A 13,577-nucleotide genomic window follows, 5' to 3' on the forward strand; every position below is an offset into this window, starting at 1 on the left:
CCTGCGTATATGATTATAATACCTTCATCAGTTTCATCCCAATTTTTTTTAGGGAGAAAAATGCAAGTACTGAATCCGGGCTAACATCCCCCCTCCACCCTCCCAAAAAAGTAGCAGTGGGGAGCCACAGGCAATGGCCTATGGATCAAGGGAGCCGCAGGTTTAAACAGTTTAGGAACCACTGACCTTGGATACAACTGATGGTGGCGTGCATAACACACAAAACTCTACACAATTCTGGCCCCAAATACTTGGTGAATAGGATCAAACTATCAGGAGGTGGAAGGTATTCCAGAAGGGCTCAATCCCTCATACTAGAACCAGCCAGATTAAAAAAAGGAAAACTCACTACCGCACTTTCGCTGGATCTGCTTCAAAAACGTAGAACTCCCGACCACCCTCAACAAGAGCTACTACTTCGCTCAGGCTTTTCAAGAAGGAAGTTGAAGATGTACTACTTGAAAGATTGTTGTCATAATAGAACTGCCATGAAACTGTCATCCACCTTATCGTATATCGTATCCTATTGTTTTTATACCGAGCTGCTCAAATGCCGTGGACAGTAGATGTTGAGTATGAGTTGTTTTGATTATTTAGCGACCCTCTGCTGCTCGCTCTTTGTCCAGCGCTCGGATACAGTGATGGTCATGTACGCACTTTATAAAACACAATAAATAAAACAAAATAAGTCTAACCCCACCAGCCTGTTGGATTAGCCAGAGCTGCATCTTGATTTGACTTGGTCTGTTGTTTCTCATAGCTCTCCATTTGTCCATACGCAGACATCCCTCCTCAGGCCTTTTCTTGGATGCTGAAGGTGCCATGCTAAAATGTGAGGAGACTGTCCTGGCCCTGTCTGGATCAGCTCCTCCTCCACAGCTCTCGGTAACCCCGACGCCGCTCCTATTGACCCCAGTAAAGCTCCCTGGACCAGAAGGTCCTCCCCTCCCAGCACCAGCTCAGTTTCGTCCTGCTCTGTTGATGTTCATGTTCCCACTGTAGATGCCCTCCAGGGTACTCGGTGGCACCACACGTTGACCCCAGTACAGCTCCTTGGACCAGAAGGTCATCCCCTCCCAACACCAGCTCAGTTTCTTCCTGCTGTGTTGATGCTCATGTTTAGCAGCTGTGATCAGTGGCGCACCCGAGGGTGGCCCACTCAAAACTAGACTGGGTGATCCCACCCATCGGTAGCCAAGGCCCCAGAGGCCTCGGCCCCACCAGAAGAGTAGAGCTGCATGGGTGCCAGATCCAGTTCCCCACCAAAGCCAGTGCCCGGCATTGAGCCCCAAGTCCTGAAGCAGGCGCAGGAGCACAGGAAGAAGCCAGGTTCTAAGCAGCTTATCTGTGGTTTCTGTACACTCCAGCGTGGATGGCAAGGCGTTGTGGTCTTACATTGACTCTATGTAACATTTCTGGAATCGTACGGTAGGAAGGAGTACATGGTCAGAGGTGTCCTAGCCACGCTTTCTAATGCTGATCCCATCACCATGAGCTGTGGGTCCATCAGGGGCTCTAGCCTCACTTATAAACCTCTTTGCCCCAAGAGTTTCTCCAGGGGATGTTGTTAATTTTTAACTTGAGCAAAGTAGATCTGATCGGAAACGGCATCTCCCACAACCCCACTGACCCCGCCATCAGGCTCATGATCCCCAACCTCTCGAGCTTCAAAGCCACAGTCGCGCTCGCATGAGCACGCAGCACTATTGGCAAAGTAGAGAGATATATATAGGTCTACTTCACTTTACATTCATGTTCCTTGATGAAATATCTACCTTCAGGGTGTGTACATGGAGTTGAGAATGGTAAATCTGCTCTTTTCTTCTCAACCTACTGGCCCTCGATATCTTGCCACAATGGCAGACGATATTTTGGAGACGTTATTTTGACACACTGCGCAGGAAAAGCATCTCTGATTTAGTGGGAAGAACCTATTCGCCCGTTCCACCAAAAAGATCCTTAAGAAGTACTTGACTAGCCAAGTGAGCGGAGTGCAATCTGACAGCTTCCTGCCAGACTCACTGCAACCTTCCAGCACCAAAAGTCATCTTACTCTGTCTGGACCCAAGCCTTCAGTGGGTGGAAGCCGCGTGACTGCGTATTCTTAATGTAGCTTCCTATTTATTGAGATCTCGGTACATGTACTGCTTTCAGCGGTGACCCATGAGTGAATGGCTTGGCTAGAACTCTCCAGCCCAGCACTTTGGGGCAGCCATATGTGATAATGGGGTCAACAGGTTTCCCGCTGCAGACGGGCCAGCTGAGCAGGCAGCGGGCTCGCAATGAGTCCTGACCATGTCTGTCTAAGGGTTGGCGACTGGAGACCGAAATACCCAGATGTTGCGGCTGTTGACAACAACGGCCAAGCCACGTTTTGTGTGAACTAGTGTCTTTATTATTGATTATTTTGATTACATCACTGTATGTGCAGAGCGGGTAAGCTTTAGAATATAGGTCCTAACGAATGCCGCACACCTCTTTGTAGGGTCATTGCAGATGGCAGAAACATGTTGGCCCCCATTATCACATATAGGGTCAAGTTATATCCCTTGTCTCTGCAATATTTAATGTGCCCGTCAGCAGTCAGCAAAATTGATTGAAGCTTTGATATCGCATTTTTAAATCACCTTTTCACTCTTTTTCACTACACTCTGCTTACCCTCACCTACACCACACAGCTCACATACGGATCCCCTGGATACCTCGCAGGGTTCCTCTCCGGTCCGCTGAGGCGTGTAGCCCCCACCACTAACCCACATGGTGGTGGTGTGAGGAGGGGCTCCATGATGAAGCAAGCCACTTGTGGATGGGTGTGGGGTTTCATCCTCTACACAGAGAGTTTCTCTCTTTGCCTCTTCTCCTCAGAGGCTTCCAGAGGGAGTGGGGTGCCCCTGTAGTTGACTGCCTTGACCAGACCCCCTGCGTCTTGTGTGTGTTTGGATTATTTTGGGAGCCGCACACCTGGGGTCTCCAAACGCCCCACTTTAGTCCTCTTTGTGTGAGTTGCGGATTAGGGATTGCCTAAACATGAAAGGAAGCGGCAAACTACCTTGTTTAAATGATATAAAAAAGGCTGTTTTCAAAATCGGTTACTATTAGTGGTAGCAGTGACACAGCGCAGTTGCACATCCTAAATAAAGTATATGGCAGTACAGAAGCAAAACCTCGATATGATAGGAGTCAAAGAATATTCAAGGCAACAACATGGTGCTCTGAAACACCCAAAAACACCCTGCTACCCAAGGTGTTCGACATGGGCCCCACCGAAATTAGGGGCCACTAATCCAAGACACGAAACAAGAAGAAGAACAAGAAGAAAGAAGACCTGCCGTGCAGCTGCTAACAAGAGGACAACACCAACTGACTTGGCCCCAGCCCTACAGGCCTGTCGACCCTCGAACCTGCTCCTGCCAAACCCCGGCGTCTCCAGTGGTCAGCAACCTCGAAAGTACCGGAGTACCTGACTGCCTTGCTCATCTAAAGACTGGGACTCCCACGAGCAGTGGTTCTGCTCAAACAAGCAACAACCCCTGGTGCCAGCCAGAAACCGCGAATCCAGCACACTCTGCACCCCCCGAGCCCAGCCTGTGCCTGAGTGAACAGAGACCACAAGAACGTCCCCCCAGCAACTGTGACCAAGAATCCAGCACCCATGGACCCTCCTCGATGCTCCTGATGACGCCTGCAGCCTCACAACCAGGGACCCCCCCAAACGAGACCATCAGAGGTTAAGATTTCCTGACGCCAAAAGACACCCCTACATCCGGCGCCCTGCGGCCCCCTGTGCCCAGCTCCTGGGTGCCTACCTAACCTACAGCTTCCCAACTTACCTCTCGTAGTGGTGGTCGCACCTGAAGAATCTCCGTCCCCGAGCTTACAGCCTTTGTTCGTCACACAGCTTTCCCATTGAAATCCATAGAGCGCCCGACGGCTCAAAAGCACCCTCCACCCAGACGCCCGAGTGCCCCTGGAAGTGCAGCATCTGTTCTATTCTACTTCCCCACTTGCCCTGTGTAAGTGACCAGGAGCTCAGCTCCCACAGCCGCGTGGTCTGCCTGCTAGCAGCCACCAACCAAAGGCCCCCTGCCCGCCATAGGCTAACATTGGGCCTACTCTCTCAGAACCCGGCTGCCCCTGTACCGCTGAGGGTGTAACAACTGTACCTACCTGACCCTGGGAGACCCCTGAGTCTAACTCCTGAACCTTAACTCTGCCAGTCGAGTACTTACCTGAAAGCCGATAACTCACATTTTCTCCATAGGGTAACATTGACTGGTTTTCACTTGGAATTTCTTCTAAGTGTCGAGTTTTGAAACGTTAAAATATTCACTAAAAATCACCCGATCAACGAAAACGAAATTACTCACCTGTTATCAGGAGAGATCCCAGTGCTGGATCTTTGTGTTCAGCACTGACCCTACAATAGACGCTTACAGTCACTAGAGGCTTTACCGGGCCCCGTGACTAAGCTTAGAAGCCACAAGGCTACTTTTAAAATCGAACTGTGTATTTTAAAATCGAACTGTGTATTTTAAATTACATTTGCACTCTGTATGTTAACCCCCTTTTTGTTGTGCAGGTTGACTGTCTGTGCTTACCTGGGCTTTATCTGTACATTCGCCCTTGATTTGTCTCGTGGCAGGCGATTGTAGCGCTGCCCGGGACCCGACTTTGGCCGCCATCTTGGGTGAGGAGCCTGTAGTGGAGCCGAGGCGAGCGGACTAGCGCTCGGCCCCTCCCGCCCTCAGCCCTACAAAAGCCTCTCTCGCACTTTGGCCATTTGATAGACGCTTACGGTCACTAGAGGCTTTACCGGGCCCCGTGACTAAGCTTAGAAGCCACAAGGCTACTTTTAAAATCGAACTGTGTATTTTAAAACCGAACTGTGTATTTTAAATTACATTTGCACTCTGTATGTTAACCCCCTTTTTGTTGTGCAGGTTGACTGTCTGTGCTTACCTGGGCTTTATCTGTACATTCGCCCTTGATTTGTCTCGTGGCAGGCGATTGTAGCGCTGCCCGGGACCCGACTTTGGCCGCCATCTTGGGTGAGGAGCCTGTAGTGGAGCCGAGGCGAGCGGTCTAGCGCTCGGCCCCTCCCACCCTCAGCCCTACAAAATGGCCTCCTCTTACCAGAAGCGCAGCGGACGAGCGCAGCGGGCGCGACGTAGGCGCGCTGGAGTTGCGCCTGAGTTAAGCCCGTCTGCGCCCGTCCGCGGCCTGACGGGCCCTGGGCCTTGAATGCTGCTCCTCCTTTCATCTACTCAGCTGCCACACTTAGAGCGCTGCAGCATCCACCCTGTGCACTTTCTACCACAATCTGGGATCGCCTAGTGTCTCTTGGCATCTCGGCTGATACTTCTGCTCCCCGACTTACACATCAAGTTCTGTCCACCCCGTCCCAGCCTGAGTCTTGCATTTGCATACTTTATCTTAACACACGCTCCCTCCCTCAACATCACTTGGATATATTTCTTCTTTTGACAGCTGAGAGCCCTGATGTCTTGCTGCTTACCGAAACTTGGCTGTCTGATTCCTCCCTCCCTGATATCCTGGCAGCCTTGCCTCCCAGCTACTACATGCTGAATGCCAATCGGCCTACAGCTCGCCGCGGCGGAGGCGTGGCGGCAATCATACGCAAAGATCTTAAATTCATTGCGTCTTCTTCGCTCTGTCTTCCTGAGGTTGAGAACCTTGTCATCAGCTTAGCCTCTGAAGCTGGAGCCCTGACTCTCATTGTTCTGTATCGTCCTCCCACCCCTATGCCCTTGTTCCCTGCTGCTCTCAGCGATCAGCTTGCCGCCCTGATGACTGCCTCTGCCCGTATTGCCATGTTCGGCGACTTTAATTACTGGTACAAACAGGCTGACGCCGGCCCCCATGCTACCGAATTGATCGAGGCACTCCTCAGTTTAAATCTGACCCAGCATGTTACCACTCCCACTCACATCGGGGGTCACATTCTGGATCACATCTGGACGCTGGGGGTATCACTTTCTTGCCCGATTATTTCCCCATGTGTCTGGTCAGACCACTCGCTGATTGAGACCTCTATCTCCGCGAAGGGCTTGGTCAGACTGCCGCCTTTGGAGGGTGGGGTCGCTAGGAAATGGAATGCTCTCGATCTTCCTGCCTTCCTCTCTCTTCTCGCAGTGACTCAACCCCCCTCTAGTAACAGCTTAGGGGTTGAAGTCTTGGATGCAAATATCACCGACTGGCTCACAATGGCTAGCGACCAACTTGCCCCCTTTTCTCGGTTCCCTCGCTCCCGACATAGTAAATCTCATAAATGGTTTACCTCAGCCCTGAAACTTCAACATCTTGAGCTACGTCAAGCAGAGCGTAGGTGGAGACGTAATTACCTCAGCACCGATAGGGAGGCGTACGTGCTTGCACGTAAGGAATATAAAAATGCCATCACCACCACTAAGGCCGCCTTTGTCTCTAAGAGAATACTAACTGCCCCTAACAAATCCAAAGAGATCTTCAAGGTTCTTGCTGAATTTACATCAGACGATAGGACTCTCCCCATTCAGGCCCCCTCTGCCGAGTCATGCAATGCCCTGAACTCCTTCTTCATGGATAAAATCTTGACAATCAAAAATTCTATCCCTTATTCTCCCTTCTCGGCTATTGCCGCAGCCCCTTCTATTAATTCCTCTACTCTGACTTGTTTTCCGACTCTTGACTCCGACTCTCTGGCCAAATTGGCGACGCGTGTAAAGTCTGGCTCCCCCAAAGATTGCTGCCCTCCCTCAGTGCTCCGTGAGATCTGTTACACTTTCCCGCACAATGTTTTATCCCTACTTAACGCCTCTCTTAGCTCCGGAATAGTCCCAAGGTCCTTCAAGGAAGCTATCCTGGTGCCTTTGCTGAAAAAACCTGGCGCGGACCCTGCGGTCCTCGCAAACTATCGGCCCATCTCCCTTCTGCCTTACCTGTCTAAAATCTTAGAGGCACATGTCACTGCTTGCCTCTCGCAATTCATTGAGGAATCCCATTTCTTGGAAATAAATCAAGTGGGCTTCAGACCAGCCCACTCTACCGAGGCTGTCATTCTCGCCGTGCTGGATAACCTCAGAAATAATGCTGACAGAGGTCTCTCCCAGGCACTGGTCCTACTGGATTTGTCGGCAGCTTTCGACACGGTGGATCATGCCATCTTACTCCACCGTGTCGAGTCAGCTGGAATTCGTGGGCTCGCCCTGACTTGGGTCAGGTCTTTCCTTGAGGGAAGATCTCAAGCTGTCAAACTGGGCCCCTTCAGAGCTACTAGCGCCCCGTCGCTGTGCGGCGTTCCCCAAGGATCATCTCTGTCTCCCCTTCTTTTTAATTTATATCTCCAACCCCTTATCCACTCCTTGGGCAGGTGGGACGTCACCGTGCTCAATTATGCAGACGACTTACAAATTATTTTCCCCCTCACCTCCCCTGACGCCATCACCAACTTCCAGGCGGTCATGACACACATCCAGCACTGGATGAATCAAAATCAACTGAAGCTCAATCCTGGGAAAACTGAGCTCCTCCTTCCCGGGAGGAGCGCTCCCCACTGGGGCCCTCAGTTCTGGCCCTCTGAGCTTGGCCCTCCGCCTCTTCCCGCTGATTGTGTAAAGAGTCTCGGGGTCATTATTGACTCTGAGCTCAATCTCAAGGCTCAGGTGAATGCTGTAACCTCCGCCTGTATGTTCCAGCTCTACAGAATACGGAAGGTCGCCCACCTCTTGACTCCGGAAGCCTTGTTACAGGTTATAATAGCATTGGTGATGTCCCGTCTGGACTTCTCCAACTCTCTTTACTTTGGCCTCCCAAAATCCCTGCTTTCCAGGCTACAGATTATTCAAAACCAGGCCGCAAGACTTGCTTTCAAAATCCCAAGATGGCAGTCGGCTAGACCTCTGCTCCATCAATTACACTGGCTGCCTATCAGTGAAAGAATAGCCTTTAAGGTCTGCTGCCTGGTTTTTAAAGCCCGTACCGGCTCCTCCCCGGCTTTTGTGAAGTCCTTGGTTACCCCTTACTGCCCTTCCCGTACTTTGAGGTCCTCTAATCTCCAGTTGCTGGTTGTTCCTCGCTTCAGACTCTCTAGACTGGGCGGTCGCAGCTTTATCCACTTGGCACCTAAGCTGTGGAATTCCCTTCCACTCTCCCTTAAGACTGAGCCTTCTCTTCTGTCTTTTAGGAAATCTCTGAAAACCCTGCTTTTTTCACATCCCCGCTAAGTCTCTTCTGCATAACCTTGGGAGTCTATCAGCGCCAGGAAACTCATGGTGTCAGTGCGCTCAATAAGTTCCCCTTAACATTAACATTAACATTAACATTAACACAAAAGGATTGGAGCACACTCCACGAATGATGTCAAAGTGGACGATTGATAAAAAACAGGTCAGATTTGTGCTTTGGCGGTCAGGCTGACCTCCGCCAGGGTGACTCCGTATATCACTTTGTCACATTGGCGGGGGTCCTGACTGCCAAATTTAGAAATGGTCATCAGGACTACGGACATTTCTAACATTCACAGGAACCGCTGCCACATGACGGTGTCATTTTTATGTTTTTACATTTTTACTGCCCCATACCATCTGGGCTTTCCTGGCGGTGAAGAGCAGTAACAAACTACTATATGTCTGCCCATCTAAAATAGGTAGGTTGACATAGAGCAAATTCTCCAGCGACCCGTACTGTGTTAGAGAAGTTTGGCCACGGGAGAAGTAGCATAGTCTCCGCTAATGCCCAACTATAGTCCGTACACTTTTAAATTTGGCAGGCAGACCATTATGTTGGTGGAAAGGGTACTCCGTCGCCGTTGCGAGTCCCTGAGAGTTTTTGAAATAACCTAAATTGTCTCCCCAGGTCATGCATCTTATGACCTGGGACACATGGCCAGATTTATTTATACACACTTTAGAGGGGCTGTTGCTCCCTTGTAGCCCCTCGTAATACGTGAACATGTTGTTTGAGGTGCCCATGCCCTTCCATGGGGCACCACAAGCAAGCAGGAATGTCAAAAAAGCCATATGGGGCATTATGGGGTGCTCCTTGCCAGGAACAGTTAATATTCAACGAGCGGGTCCGCTCACTCTTGTCTTTTTCCATTTGTGGCCTCCATCTTTTTTTATATACAAGTTTGGGTGTTCCTTATTTCTTACTGTCAGAGGTCATAGGAAAGTAGCGGGTACGGGGAGGAGATGGAGGGCTTTGTTTAGCTCAGGGATTCAGCATTTGAAGAATATATTTAAAATACACGACTTGACAGTCTTCTTTCCACCAATGCCAGACTCCAATAGTTCAGCCTGTGGGAACACTCGCTTCTCCTAAAAATACAACTTAACCCCATCTTATCTTTTCAGCCGCTATCTTCCTTCTTTTCGGTTAGAGTTCAGGGGGGTCCCCAGAGGTCTTCCCTCAGTCACATATAATGTAACATCTGTGCTTCTCCTCCTGAAACCGATCTTTGCCTTTGACTTTTCAACTTATGCAGGTGATTCCGGAATTATCATCTTCCTAGTCGATCATCTCTGTATCAATGGATCAATTCCAAAATTGTCTTCCACGAATTATTGCTTGGATCCCTGAAAGCCAATTACAAAAGAAGCCCTCCTACACCTCGTGGTGCAGGCTGATGTCACCCAGCTGTTTGTGAAACTAGACGAGGAGCAACGTGAACCCATCTCTCGCTGGCTTCATTGAGTTCACTACTGGATGAAACACATCTGGATAGCCTCAAAGAAGAATGAAACCTGAATCCCTGTTGAGGGGACTTCGCTTTCGACTCCACACCCTTTCTCCTGGCCTCCACTCTTGGCACACTCCTCAGCCAGTCCAATCTCTCCGGAATCCAATAGTCGCCTTCATCGACAGAATGGCGCTCAGCACCCATGTCGGCTGGATCTCCAAGGCATGCAACGGCTACCTCCTTCAGAAAGACACTCTTTCCTAATGAAGCTCAAAGCCTCACTCGTCTAGGGCATTATCCTCACTGGTCTCAGGCAATGTCCTCTGTTACCTTTTGGGGGTACAGCAAGATCTCGCATATCATTCAGAATTGTACGCTGAGGGTAATTTTCAGTTTGAAACCTTTGGACCACATCCAGCTGTTCCTGAAATAGTTCCTTTGAATTCTGATTGCAGTTTGCGAACAATTCAGTATGTTCTGTACATCCACACACTCGAACGAGAGGCGGCCCGCATTGGACCATCCTTTCCACTGTACGGCCCACTGAGGGTCCTCCAGCCCTGTTGATGGGATTGTAACGCCCAAGGCTGGGAGAACCCAGAGAGGCAGAATGAGATGGCCATCCTCAGCCTAAAGAAGTTGAACTTCCTCCCAGCAGCACCATTACCTCGCCTTCGGGAAGAGGCTAACAATGTACCTCTTCCAACTGCACCTCCTGGCTGAATCGGCCATTCCTACGCAGTGATGCCTTATTCTCACCGCCTAGATTCTTACTTGATCTGAAGCAGCCACTCACCTCTTGCGTAAAGTGAGCCAATCCAGAATACCTTCACACACTACAGTATGATACACACAAAACAGCACTGTCGGAGGCAGAAAGGAGGAGAATCTGGCTCCCATGAAGTACAGCGAGAAAGAAACGAGTTAAGAACAAAAGAAGAGGAAAGGAGGGTGAGGAGAAGAGAAGTCACCAGGTGCTGATAATATTGTTCTTTCGTGTTGAGGAATAGAGACTCCGAGAGAGTGAGAAGGCTCTGCCTCCGGAAGAGTCGCGGTAAGTTGGAGGTCAGTTCTGAGCCAAGCCTGGTGAGGTAGGTGCGACTGTGTGAATGGAGTCTAAAACTTTCGAAATGACAGCTGAGAGGTAAGTGGAGATGTTGCCAGGATTGGAGTGAGGGAAGAAGCGTAAAGAAGGCTGGAGTCCCTCAAAAGGCAGAAATACATCTTCCAAGGAGCATTGAGGCAGAAACATTAGGGTGCATAAAGCTCAGCAAACAGCAATCTCTACAGTATCCAAATGACCCACCCAAGGCTTGCTCCACTGAGCACATGTGCCTTGAATCACCACCGGGCGCAGACGTCACAGTTAGGTGGCGCCTGCTGAGCTCGTCCGTCCAGGCATTCGGGGACTCTGCTAGATGGTTGACAGTCAAGGAAATCCACTGTTTATCCAGCCAGACACAACCGCAGCATCTCCTAGCACAGCACGTGACCTCACGATTCCATTAGTTGCAGTACCATGCAGCTGTCATGTTTTCTGTCAGAACTTGCACGGGGATGGCCTTGATGGAGTCAAACAGGCCTTGAGAGCTCCTGCAGATTGATATGGTGCCTCCTGTGCTCGAGCATAAGCAAGCGGCTTCTAAACCTCCACCTCATCCAGATGACCCCTAGCTCAGAGCTCTATGCTACTGTCACCACTGTAAGGGCTGGGTCAGATAGGGAGAATGGCCAGGTTCAAGTCAAGATGCTATCCTTCATCCATCGAAGAAGGTCCCAGGCTACCTTGTTTTTTACCCCGATGTTGTCTGGGGGACACCAACAATGCTGAGCCTATTACAGATGGATCCTGTTCAGGCAGTTCCACTACAGAGTATGCAAGTGCCAACAGGCGTGAGGTACTAGCAGGATACAGGAGACCAAGAAGGCTCAAGAACATCCGGCTGCAATATTGGACTGAACCTGAAACATCAGGATCACACAATGATGGGATTTCAGCTCGCCGATGGAGAGCTCGAAGAGTACTAGTATCAAGATGGTCATCGGCAGGTGGTCTAGACCAAGGGTTCTCTAAAGTTGGTCCTGGAGGGCCAGATCCATGCCAGATTTTTAAGATAACTGCATTTATCTAAATAGGAATATGCAAAAAATCTGCCTTGGATCTGGCCCTCCAGGACCGACTTTGGAGAACCCTAGTCTAGACTGATAGGGATGAGCACACCTTCAACAGCCAGTCATCAAGGAAGATGGGCCACGTCCACCACTATCATTTTCGTAAGCATCTAGGGGTCCGAGGTGAGGCCGAAGGCCGCACATGGAACGATAGCTCCTGCAAGCTCAAGGATACCATCCACTCCTGAGGTTCAAGGGAGGGATGGACCTTGGACGAGGCAGCATCTTGAATTTCTCCTTCCAAAGTAAGATGGTCAAGAGGGGAAGGTAGAACATCTCCCTGAGCCCAGTGTGTCTTTTAGGCACCAAGAAGTTAAATGGGCTGCACCCTTTGGCAAGGATGGAGGCATGATCTGCTGAAGTCTGCAAAAACAGGAGCAACTGGAGGAGGGGTGGACAGGAAAGGAAGAGCGTAATCACGACTAACAAGCTGCAGGACCTACTGCTCTGAGATAACTCTACGCCAGCTGGGCGGTTAGAAGCAAATTCTGCCCCCTACTGGCTGCAGGTGACTCCCAAAGAGGGAATCCTGGGGAGTGGCAGCAGCAGCTGAAAAGGGATATGAGGACTGGCCGTGTTGTTTGTGACCTCATCCTCGGCCACATATATGTGAGGGATGCCTGTACGTCCCAGGAGGAGCCTGTGATGGGCATGAAGGCGATCTACCACCATAGTGTCCATAGCACGACACACACGTTATGTGCTGTCAAGCCGGGCCCGTAAAATGTTCTTGATCCTGTCCGTCGTGGATCGTCTGGACGAAGGTATTTCGGAGTTCCTCAGGTACAATCTTGCTCACCATATCCAAGAGGGCAAGAGTGCATCTTCCCAACATGCAGAGAATATTCAGAGACCACAGTGCCAAACTGGCAGAATCCCTCCTTGACAAGCACATCAATGCACTTTTGGATGGAGCAGTTAGGAAGGCATTTAAGTTTACTTTGCTGCAATATAAAACTTTCCAGTGTTGGTGCTGTGTCAAGAAGGCGGATCACCCGGAGCAGGCCTGCGGCTCCAAGCAGTGTAGTGACATACTGGTGGCGATGAACACGATGGGCTGCATTGAAAGGTTGCAAAGCTCTGAAGATCAAGGGCCAGGTTGTAATATTTCTGTAAGCAGATTAGCTTTAGTTTCCAAAGTTGGTAGCTGTAATTACAACACCTCTGTGGCCACTACAGCACAGGAGGCTTTCCTTGGTAGGGCGAATGCCCAGTTGGGAGCCCAATTCTGCCTCTGGTGAGGTATCAGGGCAGGTCAGCGTCAGCATAGTGAGGGAGCGATCGTCTGACCTCTGACTACGTTTTTATCCTTTGACTTTGTCTTGGACTTCGCCAATAATGGAGACCTGGACGGGGCCTTGAAGCAGGAAAGAGCATATGATTTGGAGCATAACCACCCTTGTTTTTGTGCTCAGCGACATTCAACTTTGCCTTCCACTCCCTGATGGCCTTCGGATGTATTCGGGAGCAGGTGACTTCAAAGCATGCTTGGATCTGAGACAATAATGGCAGACATCATATGGATCTGTGACTAAAGTCTTCAGAGGGAGGCATGTCACTGCCACACTGTCACTGAAAATACAGTTCAGGGAGCACAGGTTTTGATCCACCGAAAAAGAGATCCCACAACCGTGCACAGGGGTGGGTCCCATAAATGGCTCAGCCCAGAATCTGATAGTTCCTTCCCACCCCATTGGTGCACACAAGCAGCTGCTGGATAAGTTTCCAG

The sequence above is a fragment of the Triturus cristatus genome, chromosome 7 (genome assembly GCF_964204655.1).
Source record: "Triturus cristatus chromosome 7, aTriCri1.1, whole genome shotgun sequence".
Classification (NCBI taxonomy): domain Eukaryota; kingdom Metazoa; phylum Chordata; class Amphibia; order Caudata; family Salamandridae; genus Triturus; species Triturus cristatus.